Here is a 27,225-nt window from a genome sequence, read left to right as displayed (position 1 = left end):
TGTTACACCTTTGTACTGTAGTGTTGTGGCACATCCCAGTCGGGCTCCGCCTCCTGGGAGAGGTATAAGAGTCCCTGCTCTGGCCGGGACCCCTTCAGTCTGGGATAGTGTATATAAGTTCTGGTAGCTTCGTTAACAGTAAATAAAAGCCTTTCATTTACTGAGCTTCAAGCCTCGTGTCTGAATAGCGCATCAGAAAGTTATTAGAAATAAAAGCTGTCAAGTCCCCAGGTCCTGATCGACTTCATCCTCGGGTCTAACAGGAAGTGACTGCTGAGGTAGTAGAGGCATTGGTTCTAATTTTCCAGAATTCCCTTGATTCTGGAAAGATCCCATCAGATTGGAAATATTGAATGTGACTCCTCCGTTTGAGAAAGGAGAGATGCAGAAATCAGGAAACTATAGGCCAGTTTTCTTAATATCTGTCAAAGGGAAAAAGTGAGAATTTATTATTAAAGAGATTATAGCAGGAAACTTAGAAAATCTGAATGTGATCAGGCAGAGTCAACATGGTTTTGTGAAAGAGAAAGGCTTGTAGCCTTAATGCTTGCACGGAACTTGGATGTGGTTGCAGTGACGGAGACTTGGTTAAAAGGACAGGACTGGCAGCTGAATATTCCGGGATATAAGTGTTCTAGGCGAGACAGAGGAGGGGCTAGGAGAGGTGGGAGAGTAGCAATGCTGGTTAGGGAGCATATTACAGCGGTACAGAGGGTGGACAATTTGGAAGAGTCAGGTAACGAGTCACTGTGGGTGGAGCTCAGAAACAGGAAGGGCGCAGTCACTATGCTGGGGGTATACTACAGGCCCCCCAACAGCCCACGGGAAGTTGAGGAACAGATATGTAAGGAGATTCTGGACAGGTGCAGAAAAAATAGGGTTGTTGTAATGGGAGACTTTAATTTCCCTCACATAGACTGGAAATCGCTTAGGGCTGGGGGCCTGGATGGGGAAGAATTTATAAAATGCGTACAGGAAGGTTCTTTGGAACAATATGTTGACAGTCCAACTAGAGAGTTGGGGCGGCACGGTAGCACAGTGGTTAGCACTGCTGCTTCACAGCTCCAGGGTCCTGGGTTCGATTCCCAGCTCGGGTCACTGTCTGTGTGGAGTTTGCACATTCTCCTCGTGTCTGCGTGGGTTTCCTCCGGGTGCTCCGGTTTCCTCCCACAGTCCAAAGATGTGCAGGTTAGGTTGATTGGCCATGTTAAAAATTGTCCCTTGGAGTCCTGAGATGCGTGGGTTAGAGGGATTAGCGGGTAAATGTGTGGGGGTGGGGCCTGGGTGGGATTGTGGTCGGTGCAGACTCGATGGGCCGAATGGCCTCCTTCTGCACTGTAGGGTTTCTATGTATGGAAGAAGGTTCTATTTCTATGTATGGAGAGGGGGCGATACTGGACCTAGTACTGGGGAATGAGCCTGGTCAGGTCATCAAAGTTTCAGTAGGGGAACATGTGGCAAATAGTGACCACAATTCTGTAAACTTTAGGATAGTCATGGAAAAAGATGAGTGTTGTCCTATGGGTAAGGTGCTGAATTGGGGGAAGGTTAACTACAGCCGGATTAGGCAGGATTTGGTGGCTGTTGATTGGGAGAGGCTGTTCGAGGGTAAATCCACATCTGGCATGTGGGAGTCTTTTAAGGAGCAGTTGATAGGACTGCAGGACAGGCATGTGCCTGTAAAGAGGAAGGATAGGAAAGGTAGGATTCGAGAGCTGTGGATAACAAGTGAAATTGTGGTTCTAATCAAAAAGAAAAAAGAGGCATACATGAGATCCAGGCAGCTAAAAACAGATGGAGCACTGGAAGAATACAGAGAAAGTAGAAAAGAACTCAAACAGGGAGTTAGAAGGGCAAAAAGGGGTCATAGAATCATAGAAACCCTACAGTGCAGAAAGAGGCCATTTGGCCCATTGCGTCTGCACCGGCCACAATCCCACCCAGGCCCCACCCCATATCCCCACATATTTACCCATTAATCCCTCTAACCTACGCATCCCAGGACACGAAGGGGCAATTTCAGCATGGCCAATCAATCTAACCTGCACATCTTTGGACTGTGGGAGGAAACCGGAGCACCCGGAGGAAACCCACACAGACATGAGGAGAATGTGCTAAGTCCACACAGATAGTGACCCAAGCCGGGAATCGAACCCAGGTCCAGAGAGCTGTGAAGCAGCAGTGCTAACCCCTGTGTTACCGTGCCGCCGAATCACTGTGCTACCGTACCGGGTCATGAAATGTTCTTGGCAGACAGAATTAAGGAGAATCCTAAGGCATTTTATACATACGTTAGGAACAAGAGGGTTGTTAAGGAAAGAATCGGACCTCTCAGGGACAAAGGAGGGGAATTATGCTTAGAAACAAAGGAAGTAGGAGAGATCCTAAACGAATACTTTGCATCAGTATTCACAAAGGAGAGGGACATGTTGACTGATATTGTCTCAGAGGGATGTGTTGACCCGTTAGAAAAAATCTCAATTACAAGGGAGGAAGTGTTAGGTTTTTTAGGAAACATTAAGACAGACAAATCCCCAGGGCCAGATGGCATCTATCCTAGACTTCTCAGGGAGGCAAGAGATGAAATTGCTGGGCCTCTAGCAGAAATCTTTTTCTCTTCACTGGACACAGGTGAGGTCCCAGAGGATTGGAGGATAGCAAGTGTGGTCCCGTGATTTAAGAAGGGTACCAAGGATAACCCGGGTAATTATAAGCCGGTGAGCTTGCCGTACGTGGTAGGGAAATTGTTGGAGAAGATTCTTAGAGATAGGATATATGCGCGTTTAGAACTGAATAATCTCATTAGCTATAGACAGCATGGTTTTGTATGAAGGAGGTCATGCCTCACAAATTTGGTTGAGTTTTTTGAGGAGGTGACAAAAACGATTGACGACGGAAGGGCCGTGGATGTCGTCTATATGGATTTTAGTAAAGCGTTTGACAAGGTCCCTCATGGCAGGCTGGTGCAAAAGGTTAAATCTCACGGGATAAAATGTGAGCTAGCTAGATGGGTGGAGAACTGGCTTAGCCATAGAAGACAGAGGGTAACAGTGGAGGGGTCTTTTTCTGGTTGGAGGTCTGTGACTAGTGGAGTTCCGTAGGGCTCTGTACTGGGACCTCTGCTGTTTGCGATATATATAAATGATTTGGAGGAAGATGTAGCTGGTGTGATCAGTAAGTTTGCGGGACGACACAAAGATTGCTGGAGTTGCGGATAGTGATAAACATTGTCAGAGAATACGGCAGGATATAGATAGGCTGGAACATTGGGCGGAGAAATGGCAGATGGAATTTAATCCAGATAAATGTGAAGTGATGCATTTCGGTAGATCTCATGTAAGGGGGAGCTATAGACGGAGGATGAGGGGCGACCTAATAGAGGTGTATAAAATTATGAAGGGCATAGATAGAATGAACAGTGGGAAGCTTTTTCCCAGGTCGGAGGTGACGAACACAAGAGGTCACGGGTTCAAAGTGAGGGGGGCATGGTTGAACACAGATGTCAGGGGGACATATTTTACACAGAGGGTGGTGGGGGCCTGGAATGCACTGCCAAGCAAGGTGATTGAGGCGGACACGCTGGGATCGTTTAAGACTTATCTAGATAGCCACATGAACAGACTGGGAATAGAGGGATACAAACGAATGGTCTAGTTGGGCCCATGAGCGGCGCAGACTTAGAGGGCCGAAGGGCCTGTTCCTGTGCTGTATTGTTCTTTGTTCTTTGTTTGCTTGTCGAATTTATTGGGTTTCTCTAAGGAAATAGATCAAGGTATGAAATTTGAGTCGAGGTGATAAACCAAAGATCGGAGACAAGGCAAGAGGGAAAGGTATTCATATGGCTTTTAAAGTTTATTTATCAGTGTCACAAATCAGCTTACATTAACATGATAATTAAGTTACTGTGAAAATCCCCTCGTTGCCACACTCCAGCGTCTGTTTAGGTACACTGACGGAGAACGGGGGGGGGGGGAGGGGGGGTGGCACGGTGGCACAGTGGTTAGCACTGCTGCCTCACAGTGCCAGGGACCCGGGTTCGATTCCGGGATTGGTTGACTGTGTGGAGTGTGCACATTCTCCCCATGTCTGCGTGGGTTTCCTCCCACAGCCTGAAAGATGTGCTGGCTAGGTGCATTGACCTGGATGGAGTGTGGCGACTAGGACAGTAACTTCTTTGCAGCGTTAATGTAAGCCTTACTTGTGACTAATAAATAAACTTTCCTTTCACTTTTACTGTGACTCCAGACCCACAGCAATGTGGTTGACTCTTAAATGCTCCTTGATGAGCAATTAGGGATAGACAATAAATGCTGGGGCCGGCCAGCGACACCCACGTCCCGCAAAAGAATTTTTTTTAAAAATCGCATTTGCCTGCAAACTACGCGGTGAGTACAGTTTAAAAGTTGTCTGTGAAAGATTATATAATTATAGTGAGGTATCAGGGCTGGAACTTGGTACTTGGTGAGTGAGGAGCAGTCATGAGATGCATTTCCGAATCATTCCCATAGCAACAGTGTTTGAATTTGCTCCCATAAATATGAATGTTTCCGATAGGAATCAGTCGGGCTTTGGAAGCTTCCTCGCCGCAGTTTTTGTCTGCGGTTCTGCACTCCTGATGTAAACACCTGACTGGATTTCAGTGCAGCGCGGAGTGGCTCCCTCGGGTGTGGGGATGACAAGCGGGATATACAAAACTCATCGGAATTACTAATTGGCTGCCTGCCACCACATCAGAAATCAATCCACAAACCCAGAAGGATGTTCTGCTTTTATGCCTTAATTGCCTGGGAGGCAGTTCTGTCAATCCGTCGTGAGCAAAGCAAGCCATCTTTTTGACATGTGGTAATATCACAAACACTCGCGCTCCTTATGGAAGAGTACAGCGCAAATATGAATTGTTAATGAAAAGATAAGCGCACATCATCAGGAATCTTTGCAGGTCTTAACGCATCGGGGGCCTCCTTCTGAATTATGTTTTTCAAATAACACACAAAATGCAATAACCAGCGGGAATACGTTTTCTCCCAGGCATATATTTGGAATAACATTTAAAATGTCTTCAATCTCAAAGACCATAAGACATAGGAGCAGAATTAGGCCACTCGGCCCATCGAGTCTGCTCCGCCATTCAATCATGGCTGATATTTTTCTCATCCCCATTCTCCTGCCCTTTCCCCATAACCCCTGAGCCCCTTATTAATCAAGAACCTATCTATCTCTGTCTTAAAGACACTCAGTGACCTGGCCTCCACAGCCTTCTGCGGCAAACAGTTCCACAGATTCACCACTCTCTGGCTGAAGAAATTCCTCCTCATCTCTGTTTTAAAGGATCGTCCCTTTAGCCTGAGGTTGTGCCCTCTGGTTCTAGTTTTTCCTACTAGTGGAAACATCCTCTCCACGTCCACTCTATCCAGGCCTCGCAGTATCCTGGAAGTTTCAATAAGATCCCCCCTCATCCTTCTAAACTCCAAACGCAGCCCCTACCTTGAGCCACTCTGATTCTCACTGGTACTCAGTTGCTATTTGCTTCTGACTCTCTCGCTTACCTTTGTCTTTATCTTCTATTCTTCCTGTCTCAATCTATCTCTTTTCTTCCATTGCTGTTGCTGAATCTGCCGGTCTCTAGGTGTTATATATTTAAGCAGTTACATGATTGGTTTAAGAGCAGGTCACATGATTTGATGGCGATGTTATTAGGGTGCTGCACAGGCTGTTATTTTAGTTTCAGTTTGTAACTCTGTACAGCTCCTAGAATAAATCTGTTGTTGCTATTTTGAATTTACATGTGCAAACCACATCTTTTTCTTTTTGTTTTAAAACCCACAACCCCTAACATATTTAGTACATTACCATAATAAGTCCTTGGAGGCAGAAGTCTCTTCACCAAAATCCCTTTATTTACAAGTCTGAGAACAGCGTACAGAGTGCTTTCAGTCAGCAGCCTACACTCGGTGTCCCAGAGGAACTGACACGCCTGGTTAAATACAAAGCAAGAGGCTCCCTGATTGGCCCATAAATTTGGCCCTTAATCAGGGAGTTCAGATTCTAACAGACCCACCTCAATTGCCTGATTAAAGTCATTAAAATTACACTACATATTTCTCACTCTTCTATCTTCCGCCTTTACAAGTCTTCTATCTCCTCACCCCTACACATTTCTGCTTTGTGTATACCCAACACCTAGTCAGTGTGTCTTGTGGACTGCCTGTCTGCTTGCTTGTGCCTCTGTCTATATCTGTCTGCCCTTGTGTCTCTTTCTGGCTTGTCTGCTTGTCTGTTTAACTGCCCCATGTCCTGTTGTGTACTTCTTACCTTTTGGACTGGATTGCTAATCTTTTTTTAAATCCCACTCGCTAGCTTCTTGGCAATCTGCTAAGTGCTTGTGTTTGAATCACAAGGTTCTGGATGGAAGTCCTATTCCAGGGCCTGCACACAGAAACCTATGCTGACATTCTGGGGCTGCCCTTAAGGAGTGCTGCACTGTCAGAGGTGCTTTCTTTCGGAAGAAACATTAAACAGAGACACCATCTGCCCGGGTGAATGCTGAAGATCCCTTGGAACTATATTGAGGAAGAATGTGGGGTGCGGAGGGGTTCTTCCCAAGATTTATTCCTCATTCGACATCACAAAACAGATGATCTGGTCATTACCCCATTGCTGTTTGTGGGATCTTTCTGTGCACACATTGGCTCTTGTGTTTCCGACATTACAACAGTCAGGTAGGCCTGGATGACTGAACAAGGGAACACTTTATTCAGGGTATGCCCAGCTTCACAGTTAGTCCTGGACTGACTCCCTGAGCTCCACCCTGGGTGGAGATGGCTCCTGGGGTCACCTGACCCACACTCTTAAAGGGACAGCACGCAGCCTAACCTACATATATCGTACTTCTCCTTAGGCAGTCGCTGAGGATTGGTGACTCTCTATGAGAAACAATTATTCTACAATAAGCTTCACCAACGGGTTATCAGATGGTTTAGTGGCTAACACATGGCATTCATCATCACCACTGTGTGCCAAAGTCTGTAATTCTTTCCCACCCGTGCCCTTTACTCCTCCTTCTGTGAACTTGGTGTCACTAATTAACCCCTTCACTCGCGTACCTTCTGACTCTGAGAGTTTCACAATTAAACCGTCAACGCACTTTCTCAACGGTTAAAAAATACCATTTAACACCCATCCTAACTAATAACCTTGTCTTTCAATGAGAGCACTGGGTCCCTCAATCTGTCCTTCCCTCCCTCAATCTCCCCTCCACTCCTTCAATCTCATCTCCACTCCCTCAATCTCTCCTCCATTCCTCTCTGCCACTCCAGTTCAATTGGTTCTGGCTGGTGACAGTCCAATGTCTAATCTGCAGGATCTGTCACACGTGCATCATGGTGGTGGCTTGAAGGGCTGGGTAGATGGGTCATTTGGAGGCTTGAGGGCTCCATCTGGCACATCGACCTTCCCTCTGCCTGTTCCCGACAAAGACTGTGTCATATGTGTCATAGAATAGAATCATAGAATGGCTACAATGCAGAAGGGGGCCATTTGGCCCATCAAGTCTGCACTGACCACAACCCACTCAGGCCCTATTCCTGCAACCCCGCACATTTATCCTGCTAACCCCCCTGACACTAAGGGGCAACTTAGCACGGCCAATCCACCTAACCCGCACATCTTTGGACTGTGGGAGGAAACCGGACCACCCGGAGGAAACCCATGCAGACATGGGGAGAACGTGCAAACTCCACACAGACAGTGACCCAAGCTGGGAATCGAACCCAGGTCCCTGGCGATGTGAGTCAGCGGTGCTAACCACTGTGCCACCATGCCGCCCCAGTGTCCACTGACTTCCTGAATGAGCTTGCTTCACCGGCTACAAGCCGGGGTGCCTGTGAGTCGGCGGGCATGTTTGACTTCTTCAGGGATGCTTTGATTGCGCGACAGTTACTGTTCTGTCGTCCTGCTGTGACCGAGATCCAGGTAGAGCCAGTAGTTTGGGAGGAAGGGCATTTAAATAACATGTTCAGCAGAGCTGGCTTTGAGTGATTAGTGTCCTGATGTTGGGAATGTTGTTTGGAACCAGAGTCTGTGGTTGGACTGCCTTTCCTGTCATCGGATTTGGAGGATCTTGTGAGGACAGCTCTGCTGATGCCTCTCAGTGTTTGAGGTGCTGTAGCAGGTTCCCTGAAGCATCTGGAAGCCTGGCGGTCACCGCTGCCCAGTACATCCTGACCATCGGCTCCACCTTGTAGATCCTGGTCCTCACACACTCTTCCCATTGGCCAGCTGAAGGCAGAGTTGGCACAAAGTTGGTGATGATGAATGCCATGTGTTAGCCACTGAACCACATCTGGGCCATCTGATAACCCGGTGGTGAAGCTTATTGTAGAATAATTGTTTCTCATAGAGAGTCACCGAGTCTGTAATTCTTTCCCACCCGTGCCCTTTACTCCTCCTTCTGTGAACTTGGTGTCACTAATTAACCCCTTCACTCGTGTACCTTCTGACTCTGAGAGTTTCACAATTAAACCGTCAACGCACTTTCGCAACGGTTAAAAAATACCATTTAACACCCATCCTAAATAATAACCTTGTCTTTCAATGAGAGCACTGGGTCCCTCAATCTCCCCTCAACTCCCCCAATCTCTCCTCCACTCCCTCAATCTCTCCTCCACTCCTTCAATCTCATCTCCACTCCCTCAATCTCCCCTCCACTCCTTCAATCTCATCTCCACTCCCTCAATCTCCCCTCAACTCCCTCAATCTCTCCTCCACTCCCTCAATCTCCCCTCAACTCCCTCAATCTCTCCTCCACTCCCTCAATCTCTCCTCCACTCCCTCAATCTCTCCTTCCCTCCCTCAATCTCCCCTCCACTCCCTCAATCTCTCCTTCCCTCCCTCAATCTCCCCTCCACTCCTTCAATCTCATCTCCACTCCCTCAATCTCTTCTCCACTCCCTCAATCTCTCCTCCACTCCCTCAGTCCATGTTCAGACGACGTGAGCTGGGAGGTTCTTCCTGCCGCCTGGAATGTCCACTCCGTGTGAGAGGCTACCTCACAAATCGAGGCTCAGAGCTAAAGACAGGCCGTAAAGTTTTGATTTATAATCCAAATTCACACATCGCATTTTCCTGAGTATTTTACCCCTCTTAAATCTTTGTTAGTTGCCCAGCCTGGATAATTTATTCATTGGATTTGAAACTGTGCAGGAAATGAATTAAATCTTGCTCCTTCGATTTAAATTATTTAATTCAGAATATTGTTTCGTCTCTTTACTTCCTGGAGAGAGTGAAGTGCTTGGTGTAAACAGGAGGTGGACTCGGGCCGAGTGATGGAAGGTTGTTGGCCTGAAATATTAACTCCCTCTCTCCCATCCCCCCCACACAGATGCTGCCTGGCCCTCCTGAGTGTTTCCAGAATATCCGAAGAGTAGGGGGTTTTAGTTCAGTCTGGCAGCATGGTCGGTGCAGGTTTGGAGGGCCGAAGGGCCTGTTCCTGTGCTGTAATTTTCTTTGTTCTTTGTTCTTTTAATCCTGTGAACATCTCACCCAGAGAAAGGTCTTTGGCTCTTTATTGTCTGCTGACTCCTTCATCCACACGACAGGCGCAAGATGGCGGCCTGGTTGTCCTGTTGCTGGAGAGCCAGATAACGCCCCAGCAACAAAGAAACTTAGAAACTAGAAGCAGGAGGAGGCCATTCGGCCCTTCCAGCCTGCTCCATCGTTCATTATGATCATGGCTGATCATCGAATTCAATATCCTGATCCCCGCTTCCTGCCATATCCCTTGATCTCTTTAGCCCCAGGAGCGAAATCTAATTTTGTTCTTGAAATCAGACAATGATTTGACATGGACGGCACAGTGGTTAGCACTGCTGCCTCACAGCATCAGGGACCCGGGTTCGATTCCCGACTTGGGTCACTGTCTATGTGGAGTCTGCACGTTCTCCCCGTGTCTGCGTGGGTTTCCTCCGGGAGCTCTGGTTTCCATCCATAGTTTGAAAGATTTCCTGCCACTGTGACTCAAGCCAGGAATCGAACCCAGATCCCTGGTGCTGTGAGGCAGCAGTGCTAACCACAGCGCCACCGTGTCGCCCTAATCTCCTCCAACCCCACAACTCTCTGTGATAACTGTGCTCAACTCATGCTAAGTAGGTGTGGCACGGTGGCACAGTGATTAGCGCTGCTGCATCACGGCACCAGTGACCTGGGCTCGATTCCTGGCTTGCGTGACTGTCTGTGCGGAGTCTGCACATTCTCCCCGTGTCTGCGTGGGTTTCCTCCGGGTGCTCCGGTTTCCTCCCACAGTCCAAAAGACGTGCTGGTTAAGTGCATTGGCCATGCTAAATTCTCCCTCAGTGTACCCAATGATGAGACAGAGTACAGGAATGAGATAGAGAATAGAGAATCTCTCTCTCAATGTCAACAAAATGAAGGAGATTGTCATTGACTTCAGAAAGTGTAAAGGAGAACATGCCCCTGTCTACATCAATGGGGACGAAGTAGAAAGGGTCGAGAGCTTTAAGTTTTTAGGTGTCCAGATCACCAAGAACCTGTCCTGGTCCCCCCCATGCTGACACTATAGTTAAGAAAGCCCACCAACGCCTCTACTTTCTCAGAAGACTAAGGAAATTTGGCATGTCAGCTACGACTCTCACCAATGTTTACAGATGCACCATAGAAAGCATTCTTTCTGGTTGTATCACAGCTTGGTATGGCTCCTGCTCTGCCCAAGACCGCAAGGAACTACAAAAGGTTGTGAATGTAGCCCAAACCATCACGCAAACCAGCCTCTCATCCATTGACTCTGTCTACACTTCCCACTGCCTCGGCAAAGCAGCCAGCATAATTAAGGACCCCACGTACCCCGGACATTCTCTCTTCCACCTTCTTCCATCGGGAAAAAGATACAAAAGTCTGAAGTCACATACCAACCGACTCAAGAACAGCTTCTTCCCTGCTGCTGTCAGACTTTTGAATGGACCTACCTTGAATTAAGTTGATCTTTTTCTACACCCTAGCTATGACCGTAACACTACATTCTGCACTCTCTTGTTTCCTTCTCTATGAACGGTATGTTTTGTCTGTATAGCGCGCAAGAAACAATACTTTTCACTGTATGTTAATACATGTGACAATAATAAATCAAATCAAATCAAATCGAATACCAAATAAGTACCCTCTCAAATTCGCCAATACTAATGACCAAGTCCTGTCAATGTACAAGAGATCTTTTTGGCAAGATTTCTGCCTTGTAACCTTTCTACTTGCTTACTGATTTGATATCTTCAACCTTCAGCTGAAGTTTACATTCTTCTCTCGATCTGCAGCCCAAATTCCCGAGGCAACAATCAAACTCTCTGTCAAACAGGCTCCGTTCAACGTACAGCAAAACACGGTATTGTGGAGGATGGAAATCCTGAAATAGATACAGAACATGCTGGAAAAGCTCAGCAGGTCAGGCAGCATCTGTGGAGACAGAATCAGAGTTAACATAGAAATGAGGAGCAGGAGGAGGCCATTCGGCCCTTCGTCTCTGCTCTGCCATTCATCACAATCATGGCTGATATCAATATCCTGATCCCCCCTTTTCCCCCACATCTCTTGATCCATTTAACCTCAAGAGTGATATCTCATTTCTTCTTTGATTTGATTCATTCGTGTCGCATGTATTAGCATACAGTGAAAAGTATTGTTTCTTGCGCGCTATACAGACAAGCATACCGTTCATAGAGAAGGAAAGGAGTGGGTCCAAAGATGTGCGTGCGGGTTAGGTTAATTGGCCATGCTAAATTGCCACTTAGTGTCAGGGGGACTAGCAGGGTAAATACGTGGGGAAACAGGGATGGGGGTTGGGTGGGATTGTGGTCGGTGCAGGCTTGATAGGCCGAATGGCCTCCTTCTGCACTGTAGGGATTCTATTCTATGGTGCAGAATGTAGTGTTCCAGTCATTGGTGGGTGTAAAGAAAGATCAACTTAGTGTGAGGTAGGTCCATTCACAAGTCTGACGGCAGGAGGGAAGGAGCTGTTCTTGAGTTGGTTGGTTGGCCTCAGACAACCCCCTCCTGACTCTACAACACTGAGCTGCCACCGCTGCCGGGTCTGTCCTGCCAGTGGGACCGCACATACCCAAGGATGGTGATGGTGGGGTCTGGGACGTTGCGGGGGGAATCGAAATAAAACATGGCAGAGTGCTGTTTCCATTCTGTCAATAAAGTGAAGGAGGGTTAAAGCCATCACGCAGAGAGGGAAGGCTTCAACACGCTGACAAAACCCAGCTGCTCAGAGATCGGGGCGCAGCTGTAAAGAATACCCCGATCATAACAGGTGTAAATTCTCCCCTCCCCCCCCCCCCCCCCCCCGTCAGCCCACCATGGGGGTATCGAGGGTTCCTGTCCTCACCCCTGATTACAGTCAGCATCTCTCCGCCTCCCACGATCATCGGCCCCTTCTCTCCCTGCGAATCATTGGCCCCTTTACCCCCCCGACTCCTGCAACCCCCATCGCCGTCCCCGCACCCCCACCCCCGCACACCCCACACTCCCCCCACCACCGCACCCCCCACCCTTGCACCTCCCCCGCACTCCCCCCATCCCCCCATCCCTGAACCGCCCCCACCCCCACACCCGCCACCCCCGCATCCCCAAACTCACCCATCCCCGCACCCCCCAAATCCCCCACCCCGTAACCCCCCACCCTTGCACCCCTGCGCCCCCAACCCCCCCGCACATCCCACCCCTGCACCCCCCCAACCCCCGCACCCCTCCACCCCCGCACACCCCGCACTCCCCCCACCACCGCACCCCCCACCCTCGCACCTCCCCCGCACTCCCCCCAACCCCCCATCCCCCCATCCCTGAACCCCCCCCACCCCCACACCCGCCACCCCCGCATCCCCAAACTCACCCATGCCCGCACCCTCCAACCCGCACTCCCCCACCCTTGCACCCCTGCACCCCCCCAACCCCCGCACCCCTCCACCCCCGCACTCCTCCACCCCCGCAACCCCCCACCCGCGCACCCCCCACCCTCCACCCCCGCACCCCCCACCTTCCTCATCCCCAAGCCCACCCATCCCTGCACCCCCCACCCCCCAAATCCCCCCACCCCCAAATCCCCCACCCCCGCAACCCCGCACCCCCACCCCCCCGCACATCCCACCCCTGCAACCCCCACCCCTTACCTGCCACCCCCGCAGCCGCCCACCCCCGCACTCCCCCACCCTCCGCCCCCGCACCCTGGCACCCCCCCACCCCCCCCACCCCTGCACCCACCCCCCCATGTGCTCACACAGTCAGAGCCACGGGTCTTTACGGAATGATTTCTTTCACTCTGATACAATCTTTAACTTCCTTCATTAGCCACGGCTGTCGTGTCCTTCCCCCAAAGTGTTGGTCTCCTTTCTTGAGAAAGGATATACTGGCACTGGAGGAGATTCACTAGGTTGATTCCGGAGTTGAGAGGGTTGGCTTATGAGGAGAGACTGAGTAAACTGGGGCTATACTCATTGGAATTCAGAAGAATGAGGGGAGATCTTATAGAAACATATAAAATTATGAAGGGATTAGATAAGATAGAAGCAGGGAAGTTGTTACCACTGGCGGGTGAAACTAGAACGAGGGGGCATAGCCTCAAAATAAGGGGAAGCATATTTAGGACTGGGTTGAGGAGGAACTTCTTCACACAAAGGGTTGTGAATCGGTGGAATTCCCTGCCCAGTGAAGCAGTTGAGGCTACCTCATTGAATGTTTTTAAGGCAAGGATAGATAGATTTTTGAACAGTAAAGGAATTAAGGGTTATGGTGAGCGGGAGGGTAAGTGGAGCTGAGTCTCAAAAAGATCAGCCATGATCTTATTGAATGGCAGAGCAGGCTCGAGGAGCCAGATGGCCTACTCCTGCTCCTAGTTCTTATGTTCTTATGAGTCATTCTTTTTCACTGAAATGTATCTTTTCTGAGTATTCTGAAGTACCTCCTAAAATGTCTGATCTTCTCTCTCACCCAAGTTCCTCTCCAGCCCAGACTAGATGTTTTGAATCTGGAACGGGGCAGGCAACACATCCGTCTGTACTCCTGCTCTCGGCTGCTGAGAACTGTGTCTATCTCCCTGACTATATTGCTCCCAATCACCACTGCATCCCTATTAACTGCTCCCCCCCCCGCCCCACCACTCTCTCTCAGCACAAAGAAATCTCAAGATCCTCACCTCAGAGGTGTGGCTGCCTCCTGGTATAGAGTATCCCAGTAACTTCTCAATCGCTGATGTGTCACAGTGTCTGCAGCTCAGCCTCCAGCTCGATGACTCTGAGCTGAGGCTCCTCAAGCCGCAGACACTTACTGCAGACGTGTGTGCCCTGGACTGGGTGACTGCTTTGCGGAACACCTTCACTCCATCTGCAAGCAGGATCTTAACCTTCTGGTCGCTTGCCATTTTAACACACCAGTCTACACTCATGCCAGCATGCATGTCCTTGGTATTTTGCGGTGTTCCAGTGAAGCCCAATGCAAATTGGAGAAACAGCACAAGCCTCACTGCTGCAGTAGGCCACAGGCCTTGCCGTTACAGTAGGCCACAGGCCTCACCGTTACAGTAGGCCACAGGCCTTACCGTTACAGTAGGCCACAGGCCTCACCGTTACAGTAGGCCACAGGCCTCACCGTTACAGTAGGCCACAGGCCTCACCGTTACAGTAGGCCACAGGCCTCACCGTTACAGTAGGCCACAGGCCTCACCGTTACAGTAGGCCACAGGCCTCACCGTTACAGTAGGCCACAGGCCTCACCGTTACCGTAGGCCACAGGCCTCACCGTTACAGTAGGCCACAGGCCTCACCGTTACAGTAGGCCACAGGCCTCACCGTTACAGTAGGCCACAGGCCTCACCATTACAGCAAGCCACAGGCTTCACCATTACAGTAGGCCATATGCCTCACCATTACAGCAGGCCACAGGTCTCACCATTACAGTGGGCCACAGGCCTCAACAGTACAGCAGCCTGAGTCATAGAAACATAGAAGATAGGAGCAGGAGGAGCCCATTCAGCCCTTCGAGCCTGCTCTGCCATTTATTATGATCATGGCTGATCATCCAACTCACAGCCTGCTTTCTCTGCATAACCTTTGATCCCATGCACCCCAAGTGCTATATCCAGCTGCCTCTTGAATACATTCAATGTTTTGGAATTAACTACTTCCTGTGGTGATGAATTCCACAGGCTCACCACTCTTTGGATGAGGAAATGTCTCCTCATCTTCGTCCTCAGACTGTTCTGGACTCCCCCACCATCGGGAATATCCTCCCTGCATCTATCCTGTCTAGTCCTGTTAGAATTTTATAAGTCTCTATGAGATTCCCCCTCATTCATCTGAACTCTAGCGAAAACAATTCTAACCTAGTCAATCTCTCCTCATACATCAGTCCCGCCATCCCCGGAATCAGCCTGGTAAACCTTCGCTGCACTCCCTCGAGAGCAAGAACATCCTTCCTCAGAAAAGGAGACCAAAACTGCACACAATACTCTAGGTGTGGCCTCACCAAGGCCCTGTATAATTGTAACAACGCATCTCTGCTCCTGTACTCGAAACCTCTCGCAATGAAGGCCAACATGCCATTTGCCTTCTTTACCGCCTGCTGCACCTGCATGCTTACCTTCAGTGACTGGTCCACAAGGACACCCAGGTCCCGTTGCACACTCCCCTCTCCCAATTTACAACCATTCAGGTAGTAATCATGGCTGGATGGGTGGAGAACTGGCTTGGCCATAGGAGACAGAGGGTAGTGGTCGAAGGGTCTTTTTCCGGCTGGAGGTCTGTGACCAGTGGTGTTCCGCAGGGCTCTGTACTGGGACCTCTGCTATTTGTGATATATATAAATGATTTGGAAGAAGGTGTAACTGGTGTAATCAGCAAGTTTGCGGATGACACGAAGATGGCTGGAATTGCGGATAGCGAAGAGCATTGTCGGGCAATACAGCAGGATATAGATAGGCTGGAAAATTGGGCGGAGAGGTGGCAGATGGAGTTTAATCCGGATAAATGCGAAGTGATACATTTTGGAAGAAATAATGTAGGGAGGAGTTATACAATAAATGGCAGAGTCATCAGGAGTATAGAAACACAGAGGGACCGAGGTGTGCAAGTCCACAAATCCTTGAAGGTGGCAACACAGGTGGAAAAGGTGGTGAAGAAAGCATATGGTATGCTTGCCTTTATAGGACGGGGTATAGAGTATAAAAGCTGGAGTCTGATGATGCAGCTGTATAGAACGCTGATTAGGCCACATTTGGAGTACTGCGTCCAGTTCTGGTCGCCGCACTACCAGAAGGACGTGGAGGCATTGGAGAGAGTGCAGAGAAGGTTTACCAGGATGTTGCCTGGTATGGAGGGTCTTAGCTATGAGGAGAGATTGGGTAGACTGGGGTTGTTCTCCTTGGAAAGACGGAGAATGAGGGGAGATCTAATAGAGGTGTACAAGATTATGAAGGGTATAGATAGGGTGAACAGTGGGAAGCTTTTTCCCAGGTCGGAGGTGACGATCACGAGGGGTCACGGGCTCAAGCTGAGAGGGGCGAAGTATAACTCAGACATCAGAGGGACGTTTTTTACACAGAGGGTGGTGGGGGCCTGGAATGCGCTGCCAAGTAGGGTGGTGGAGGCAGGCACGCTGACATCGTTTAAGACTTACCTGGATAGTCACATGAGCAGCCTGGAGAGGGATACAAACGATTGGTCTAGTTGGACCAAGGAGCGGCACAGGCTTGGAGGGCCGAAGGGCCTGTTTCCTGTGCTGTACTGTTCTTTGTTCTTTGTTCTTTGTTAATCTGCCTACTTGCTTCTGCTCCCAATGTGAATAACCTCACATTTATCCAAATTATACTGCATCTGCCATTGATTAGCCCACTCACCCAACCTGTCCAGATCATTCTGAAGGATCTCTGCATCCTCGTCACAGTTCACCCTCCCACCCAACTTGGTATCATCTGCAAACTTTGAGATGTTATATTTTGTTCCCTCATCCAAATCATTAGCATATATTGTGAATAGCTGGGGTCCCAGCACCGATCCCTGTGGCACCCCACTAGTTACTGCCTGCCAATTTGAAAAGCACCCATTAATTCCTACTCTTTGTTTCCTGTCTGCCAACCAGTTTTCTATCCATCTCAATACACTTCCCTCCAATCCCATGCGCTTTAATCTTGCACGATAATCTCTTATGCAGGACTTTGTCAAACGCTTTCTGAAAATCCAAATACACCACATCGACTGGCTCCCCCTTGTCAACTAGTTACATCTTCAAAGAATTCCAACAGATTTGTCAAGCATGATTTCCTCTTCATAAATACATGCTGACTCTGTCTGATCCTGCCACTGCTTTCTAAATGTTCCTTGATAATGGATTTGAGAATTTTTCCCACTACCAATGTTAAGCTTACTGGTCTATAATTCCCTGTTTTCTCTCTACCTCCCTTTTTGAGTATTGGAGTGACATTCGCTGCCCTCCAATCTGCAGGGACTGTTCCTGAGTCTATAGAATCCTGGAAGATGACCACCAATGCATCCACTATTTCAGTCACACCATGAGTGGCACAGTGGCACGGTGGTTAACACTGCTGCCTCATAGCGCCAGGGACCCGGGTTCGATTCCCGGCTTGGGTCACTGTCTGTGTAGAGTTTGCATGTTCCCCCGCCGTGTTTCCTCCGGGTGCTCCGGTTTCCTCTCACAGTCCAAAGATGTGCGAGTTTTGTGGATTGGCCATGCTAAATTGCCCCTTATTGTCAGGGGGACTAGCTAGGGTAAATGCATGGGGTATGGTGACAGGGCCTGGGTGGGATTGTGGTCGGTGCAGACTCGATGGGCTGAACGGCCTCCTTCTGCACTGTAGGATTCTATGATTACAACAGGCCACATTCTTCATCATTGCAGGAAGCCTCAGGACTCACTATTACTGTAAGCCCCATGACAGGTGCCATAGTAAAGGTTTCCTGACCCTCACCAATTTACCTCCGCTGGTGACTGTTCTGTTCTGACATGAAAAGTCTTGTCTGCTGGATGACAAAAAGTGACTACACGCTCTGGGACTGGCAGGAAACTCCAAATGAAATAACACTGAATCTGTCATCCAATTTAACATTTCCAAAATCCCACAACCCCAAAGGCTCAGAACATAATGAAAATGTCATTCAAGTGGACTAAAGGGACCATGCTCAGCTGGGTCAAGGAACATAATTCATTTCCTAACTGCAAAGCCATTATTGTCCTTTTCTCTGGATAACCAGTCTGCAACTCAGACTTTAGAGGTAATATTTAAGGGGAGATTTTTTTTTCGCAACTCGAAAGAAGCAAAATGCCGTGGATGCTGGAAAGCTGAGATCAGAACAGAAGGTTCATAGAAAGGTAGAAACATAGAAGATAGGAGCAGGAGGAGGCCATTCGGCCCTTCGAGCCTGCTCCGCCATTCATCACGATCATGGCTGATCGTCCAACTCAATAGCCTAATCCTGCTTTCTCCCCATAACCTTTGATTCCATTTGCCCCAAGTGCTATGAAGTTTATTTATTAGTGTCACAAGTAGGCTTACATTAACACTGCAATGAAGTTGCTGTGAAATTCCCCCAGTCGCCACACTCCGGCACCTGTTCGGGTACATTGAGGGAGAATTTAGCACGGCCAATGCACCTAATCAGCACATCTTTTGGACTGTGGGAGGAAACCGGAGCACCCGGAGGAAACGCACGCAGACACAGGGAGAACGTGCAGACTCCGCACAGACAGTGACCCAAGCTGGGAATCGAACCCGGGACCTGGCACTGTGAGACAGCAGTGCTAACCACTGTGCCACCGTGCTATGGAGTCACAGGCCAGAATGCTACCACGGTTCATGCTGGTGGGATTTTCCCTTCCCGCTGCAGTGAACAGAGATTTGGCTGGGCGCCAAATGATCTGACCTCACTGCGGCAGGAGCGTGACGTGAACGGCCAGTAAGATTGTGCTGTTGGACCTAACAGCACAGAGAGAGACCCTTCGGTCCATCATGCCAGTGCCGGCCATCTAACACCTATCCATTCTCATCTTGTGTAGTGACATTCGATATGGCACCTTCTCAAATTCCACTTGGGAATCCAGGGACACCACATCTACAGGTTCCCCTTTAACCACCTCAAAGAACTCTATTAAATGACTGAAAGAGGATTTCCCTCCCTCCGTGTTGGATCTGCCTGATCCCATTCTGATTTTCGGAGCATCAGGTTAACAACTTCCTGAATAATGAGGGTTGGTTGTGCACCGCTGTCACCTGTGAATCAGCCGAAATCCTAGCAAAAGGGGAGCAGCAATTTGTTCAGGAGAAAGAGGGAATTGTGGAGAACATTGGGGCTGCGATTGATGATGTTTATGCACAGCGCACTGCCGAATAAAACTATAAAATCTACTTTAATCTTATCTGCCAACTTGTGCGTGATTCATTGTTCATAATCGACCCAAGCTGCTGGTTAATTCATTGTTTAATTCGAGTAACGTTGGTTTGATTGTTAAAGTAAAAGCTACAAAATTCGATATCTTGTCAGTTGGTTTCCTCATTAAGATCGTTCAGTAAATTTGGTTTGTTGGTCTTCATGGAGATTGGAACAGAGCTTCCTCCAAGTCACGCCCTATCGTGTCATGGAAATATATCGGCCGTTCAAAGAACAAAGAACAAAGAACAGTACAGCACAGGAACAGGCCCTTCGGCCCTCCAAGGTTACGCCGCTCATATGCCCACTAGACCATTCTTTTGTATCCCTCTATTCCCAGTCTGTTCATGTGGCTATCTAGATAAGTCTTAAACGATCCCAGCGTGTCCGCCTCAATCACCTTGCTTGGCAGTGCATTCCAGGCCCCCACCACCCTCCGTGTAAAATACGTCCCCCTGACATCTGTGTTGAACCTTGCCCCCCTCACCTTGAACCCGTGACCCCTTGTGTTCGTCACCTCCGACCTGGGAAAAAGCTTCCCACTGTTCACCCTATCTATGCCCTTCATAATTTTGTACACCTCTATTAGGTCGCCCTCATCCTCCGTCTTTCCAGGGAGAACATCCCCAGTTTACCCAATCTCTCCTCATAGCTAAGACCCTCCATACCAGGCAACATCCTGGTAAACCTTTTCTGTACTCTCCCCAAAACCTCCACATCCTTCTGGTAGTGTGGCGACCAGAACTGGACGCAGTATTCCAAATGTGGCCTAACCATCGTTCGATACAGCTGTAAACATCTTATGCCAACTTTTATATTCTATGCCCCATCCAATAAAGGCAAGCATGCCATATGCCTTCTTCACCATCCTCTCCACCTGTGTTGCCACCTTTAAGGATCTGTGGACTTGTACACCCAGGTCCCTCTGTGTGTCTATACTCCTGATGGTTCTGCCATTTATTGTATCGCTCCCCCTTACATTAGATCTACCGAAATGCATCACTTCGCATTTATCTGGATTAAATTCCATCTGCCATTTCTCCGCCCAATGTTCCAGCCTATCTATATCCTGCTGTATTCTCTGACAATGTTCATCACTATCCGCAACTCCAGCAATCTTCAGGTCGTCCGCAAACTTACTGATCACACCAGTTACATCTTCCTCCAAATCATTTATATATATCACAAACAGCAGAGGTCCCAGTACAGAGCCCTGCGGAACACCACTAGTCACAGACCTCCAGCTGGAAAAATACCCCTCCACTGCTACCCTCTGTCTTCTATGGCTAAGCCACTTGTCCACCCATCTAGCTAGCTCACCTTTTATCCCGTAAAATCTAACCTTTTGCACCAGCCTGCCGTGAGGGACCTTGTCAAACGCTTCACTAAAATAATTGTCGCTGGGTCTCCCTTCCTAACAGCACTGTGGGTGTACCTACACCACATACATTGCAGTGGTTCAAGATGGCAGCTCACCACCACCTTCTCAAGGGGCAATTAGGGATGGGCTTGGTGATGCTCTTATGCCGGGTACGAAATAAAAAAGATGCTTGTCACTTTTTCCTCTTTACTTAAAGGATAATGTTCAGACTTCACTTAGCACCTGCTTGTGATGGCATAACCAATCATTGACTTCCAGAAGCGCAGTGGAGAACATGCCTCTGTCGACATCAATGGGGATGAAGTAGAAATGGTCGAGAGCTTCATGTTTTTAGGTGTCCAGATCACCAACAACCTTTCCTGGTCCCTCTATGCTGATGCTATAGTTAAGAAAGCCCACCAACGCCTCTACTTTCGCAAGAGGCTAAGGAAATTTGGCATGTCCGCTACGACTCTCACCAATTTATACAGATGTACCATAGAAAGCATTCTTTCTGGTTGTATCACAGCTTGGTATGGCTCCTGCTCTGCCCAAGACCCCAATAAACTACAAAATGTTGTGAATGTAGCCCAGTCCATCACTCAAACCAGCCTCCCATCCATTGACTCTGTCTACACTTCCCGCTGCCTCGGAAAAACAGCCAGCATAATTCCACACACCCTGGACATTCTCTCTTCCACCTTCTTCCGTCAGGAAAAAGATACAAAAGTCTGAGATCATGTACCAATCGACTCAAGGATAGCTTCTTCTCTGCTACCATCATACTTTTGAATGGGCCTATCACATATTAATCTGATCTTTCTCTTCACCCTTTGGGTAACTGTTAACGCTATATTCAGCACCCTTTCCTTTCCTTCTCCCCATTGTACTCTATGTACAGTATGCTTTGTCTGTATTGCGCGCAAGAAACAATACTTTTCACTGTATACCAATACATGCGACAATAATAAATTAAATCAGTTGAAACTCAGTCTTCGCCACCATGAGAACCAAAGACCCAGCTCATCTCCAATCCAATGTTTTGTCTCCATACCCTGGTCACAGGTTCCAAACCGGGAGCCCATAGAATCCTACAGTGCAGAAGGAAGCCATTTGGCCCATCGAGTTTGCACCGACCACAATCCCACCCAGGCCCTAGTCCCATAACCCCACATATTTACCTATTAATCCCCCTGACACTGGGGTCAATTCAGCATGGCCAATCCACCTGACCCGCACATCTTTGGGCCATCGGAGGAAGCCGGAGCACTCGGAGGAAACTCACGCAGACACGGGGAGAACGGGCAGACTCCGCACCAAGCCAGGAATCGAACCCAGGTCTCTGGCGCTGTGAGGCAGCAGTGCTAACCACTGTGCTACTGTGCTGCCCATGGTGTCCAGATGGTCATGGCTGTACCACAGCAGTGCTGATGGCCTGGATGGTCATACGGTGATGGGATAGTGACCGGATGTGAATGGAATTTGAAAATCCCAATCCCGCAGATTCTCCTCATGATTCCGAGAATTTCCAACTTTGAGTGGGCCAGCAGCAGTGTGAGGGGGAGAACATGAGACCCACTCCTCGACATTTAACCACCCCTTCAGCTCTTTAAGGAATTTGTCAAGAGTTGAGAGTTGAATTTGCAAATTTTACTTCACCAAAACCAAAAAATCTGCTGCACATTATTAGACCATAAGACCGTAAAACATAGGAGCAGAATTAGGCCACGCGGCCAATCGAGTCTGCTCCGCCATTCAATCATGGCTGATATTTTTCTCATCCCCATTCTCCTGCTTTTTCCCTATAATCCCTGATCCCCTTATCAATCAAGAACCCATCTATCTCTGTCTTAAAGACACTCAATGACCTGGCCTCCACAGCCTCCTGCGGCAGAGTTCCACAGATTCACCACTCTCTGGCTGAAGAAATTCCTCAGCCCAGCTATCAGGTGCAAGTTGAGTTTACTTAAAATTTAACTGAAGTTAAATCTCACGGGATCCAGGGTGAGGTATCTAAATGGATACAAAATTGGCTTCTTGACAGAATAAGAAGTCTCACAAGACCAGGTTAAAGTCCGACCGGTTTAATTGGTAGGAAAAGCCACTCGCTTTCGGAGCGCCTGCTGCCCCTTCGCCAGGTGACTCACCTGACAAAGGAACAATGGTTAACATTTCTGCCTCACAGCGCCAGGGATTCTCAGCTTGGGTCACTCCGGGAATGAGTGTGTTGTGATTACTCTGGGAGTGAGTGAGGTATGAGTACTCTGGGAGTGAGTGTGTTGTGATTACTCTGGGAGTGAGTGTGTTGTGATTACTCTGGGAGTGAGTGTGTTGTGATTACTCCAGGAGTGAGTGCGTTGTGATTACTCTGGGCGTGAGTGTGTTGTGATTACTCTGGGAGTGATTTTGTTGTGATTACTCTGGGAGTGAGTGAGTTGTGATTACTCCAGGAGTGAGTGTGTTGCGATTACTGCGGGAGTGAGTGTGTTGTGATTACTATGGGAGTGAGTGTGTTGTGATTACTCCGGGACTGAGTGTGTTGCGATTACTCTAGGAGTGAGTGTGTTGTGATTACTCCGGGAGTGAGTGTGTTGTGATTACCCCGGGAATGAGTTTGTTGTGATTACTATGGGAGTGAGTGTGTTGTGATTACTACGGGAGTGAGTGTGTTGCGATTACTCTGGGAGTGAGTGTGTTGTGATTACTCTGGGAGTGAGTGTGTTGTGATTACTCTGGGAGTGAGTGTGTTGTGATTACTCTGGGAGTGAGTGTGTTGCGATTACTCTGGGAGTGAGTGTGTTGTGATTACTCTGAGAGTGAGTGTGTTGTGATTACTCCTGGAGTGAGTGAGTTGTGATTACTCTGGGAGTGAGTGTGTTGCGATTACTGGGAGTGAGTGTGTTGTGATCCCTTTATTTAAGAAGGGTAGCAAGGATACCCCGGGTAATTATAGGCCGGTGAGCTTGACGTCCGTGGTAGGGAAATTGTTGGAGAAGATTCTTAGAGATAGGATATATGCGCATTTAGAACTGAATAATCTCATTAGCGATAGACAGCATGGTTTTGTACGAGGGAGGTCATGCCTCACAAATTTGGTTGAGTTTTTTGAGGAGGTGACAAAAACAATTGACGCGGGAAGGGCCGTGGATGTCGTCTGTATGGATTTTAGTAAAGCGTTTGACAAGGTCCCTCATGGCAGGCTGGTGCAAAAGGTTAAATCTCACGGGATAAATGGTGAGCTAGCTAGATGGGTGGAGAACTGGCTTAGCCATAGAAGACAGAGGGTAGCAGTGGAGGGGTCTTTTTCCGGTTGGAGGTCTGTGACTAGTGGTGTTCCGCAGGGCTCTGTACTGGGACCTCTGCTGTTTGTGAGATATATAAATGATTTGGAGGAAGATGTAGCTGGTGTGATCAGTAAGTCTGCGGACGACACGAAGATTGCTGGAGTTGCGGGTAGTGATGAACATTGTCAGAGAATGCAGCAGGATATAGATGGGCTGGAACATTGGGCGGAGAAATGGCAGATGGAATTTAATCCAGATAAATGCAAAGTGATGCATTTCGGTAGATCTAATGTAAGGGGGAGCTATACAATAAATGGCAGAACGATCAGGAGTATAGACACATAGAGGGACCTGGGTGTACAAGTCCACAGATCCTGAAAAGTGGCAGCACAGGTGGAGAGGGTGGTGAAGAAGGCATATGGCATGCTTGCCTTTATTGGACGGGGCATAAAATATAAAAGTTGGCATATGATGTTGCGGCTGTATAGAACGTTGGTTAGGCCACATTTGGAATACTGCGTCCAGTTCTGGTCGCCACACTACCAGAAGGACGTGGAGGCTTTGAAGAGAGTACAGAAAAGGTTTACCAGGATGTTGCCTGGTATGGATGGTCTTAGCTATGAGGAGAGATTGAGTAAACTGGGGTTGTTCTCCCTGGAAAGACGGAGGATGAGGGGCGACCTAATAGAGGTGTATAAAATTATGAAGGGCATAGATAGGGTGAACAGTGGGAGGCTTTTTCCTAGGTCGGAGGTGACGAACACAAGGGGTCACGGGTTCAAGGTGAGGGGGGCAAGGTTCAACACAGATGTCAGGGGGCGTATTTTACACAGAGGGTGGTGGGGGCCTGGAATGCACTGCCAAGCAAGGTGATTGAGTCGGACACGCTGGGATCGTTTAAGACTTATCTAGATAGCCACATGAACAGACTGGGAATAGAGGGATACAAACGAATGTTCTAGTTGGGCCCATGAGCGGTGCAGGCTTGGAGGGCCGAAGGGCCTGTTCCTGTGCCGTCTTGTTCTTTGTTCTTTGTACTCTGGGAGTGAGTATGCTGTGATTATTCCTGGAGTGAGTGTGTTGTGATTACTCCAGGAGTGGGTATGTTGTGATTACTCCGGGAGTGAGTGCATTGTGAATACTTTAAGAACATAAGAACATAAGAAATAGGAGCAGGAGTAGGCCATCTAGCCCTTCGAGCCTGCCCCGCCATTCAATAAGATCATGGCTGATCTGAGGCGAATCACTTCCACTTACCCGCCTGCTCCCCATATCCCTTAATTCTCTTATCGATTAGAAATCTATCTACCCGTGATTTAAACATATTCAACGAGGAAGCCTCCACCACTTCAATGGTTGGAGAATTCCAGAGATTCACCACCCTCTGAGAGAAGAAGTTCCCCCTCAACTCTGTTCTGAACCGGCCCCCACTTATTTTGAGGCTGTGCCCTCTAGTTCTGGTTTCCTTTCTAAGTGGAAATAATCTCTCTACCTCTACCCTATCCAGCCCCTTCATTATCTTATATGTCTCTATAAGATCACCCCTCAGCCTTCTAAACTCCAACGAGTACAGACCCAATCTGTTCAATCTCTCCTCATAAGCTACACCCCTCATCTCCGGTATCAACCTGGTGAACCTTCTCTGCACTCCCTCCAAGGCCAATATATCCTTTCGCAAATAAGGGGACCAAAACTGCACACAGTACTCCAGTTGCAGCCTCACCAGTACCTTGTATAGTTGCAGCAAGACCTCCCTGCTTTTATACTCCATCCCCCTCGCGATAAAGGCCAACATTCCGTTCGCCTTCTTGATCACCTGCTGCACCTGCAGACTGAGTTTTTGCGATTCATGCACAAGGACCCCCAGGTCCCTCTGCACAGTAGCATGATGTAATTTTTCTCCATTTAAATAATATTCCAATTTACTATTATTTCTTCCGAAGTGGATAACCTCACATTTGCCAATGTTATATTCCATCTGCCAGATCCTCGCCCACCCGCTCAGCCTATCCAAATCTCTCTGCAGACTTTCCGCATCCTCCACGCAATTCGCTTTCCCACTCATCTTCGTGTCATCCGCAAACTTTGTTACCCTACACTCAGTCCCCTCCTCCAGATCATCTATGTATATAGTAAACAGTTGAGGCCCCAGCACCGATCCCTGCGGTATGCCACTAGTCACCAACTGCCAACCAGAAAAGCACCCATTTATTCCAACTCTCTGCTTCCTGTTAGATAGCCAATCCCCAATCCACGCCAACACCTTACCCCTAACTCCGTGTACCCCAATCTTCTGCAGCAACCTTTTGTGAGGCACCTTATCGAACGCCTTCTGGAAATCTAAAAACACCACATCCACCGGTTCCCCTCTGTCAACTGCACTCGTTACATCTTCATAAAAATCCAGTAAATTCGTCAAACACGACTTTCCCTTCATGAATCCATGCTGCGTCTGCTTGATTGAACCATTCTTATCTAGGTGCTCTGCTATTTCCTCTTTAATGATGGACTCCAGCATCTTCCCAACTACAGACGTTAAGCTAACCGGCCTGTAGCTACCCGCCTTTCGTCTATTTCCTTTTTTAAACAGCGGCGTAACAGTCGCTGTTTTCCAATCAGCCGGCACTACCCCAGAGTCCAGCGAATTTTGATAAATAACTACTAACGCATCTGCTATTACCTCTGACATTTCTTTCAGTACCCTGGGACGCATTCCATCCGGGCCCGGGGACTTGTCTACCTTCAGTCCCATTAGTCTACCCAGCACTGCCTCTTTAGTAACATTAATTGTATTAAGGACCCCCACCTCCCACCAACTCTCGATCTCTAATATTCAGTAAACTATTTGTGTCTTCCACCGTGAAGACCGACACAAAGAACTTACTTAAAGTCTCAGCCATTTCCTCGTTTTCCACTATTAAATCCCCCCTCCCGTCCTCCAAGGGTCCAACATTCACTCTTGCCACTCTATTCCTTTTTACTATCATTTTTTTGATATTTTGAGCTAGTTTCGTTTCATAATCTATCTTTCCTTTCTTAATTGCTTTCTTAGTCGTTCTTTGTTGTTTTTTAAAGCTTTCCCAATCCACTAATTCTCCACTATTTTTGGCGACTCTGTACGCATCTGTTTTTATTTTAATAC

This window comes from Mustelus asterias, chromosome 6 (assembly GCF_964213995.1).
Source record: "Mustelus asterias chromosome 6, sMusAst1.hap1.1, whole genome shotgun sequence".
NCBI classification, from domain to species: Eukaryota; Metazoa; Chordata; class Chondrichthyes; order Carcharhiniformes; family Triakidae; genus Mustelus; species Mustelus asterias.
This window is presented reverse-complemented; position numbering follows the sequence as displayed.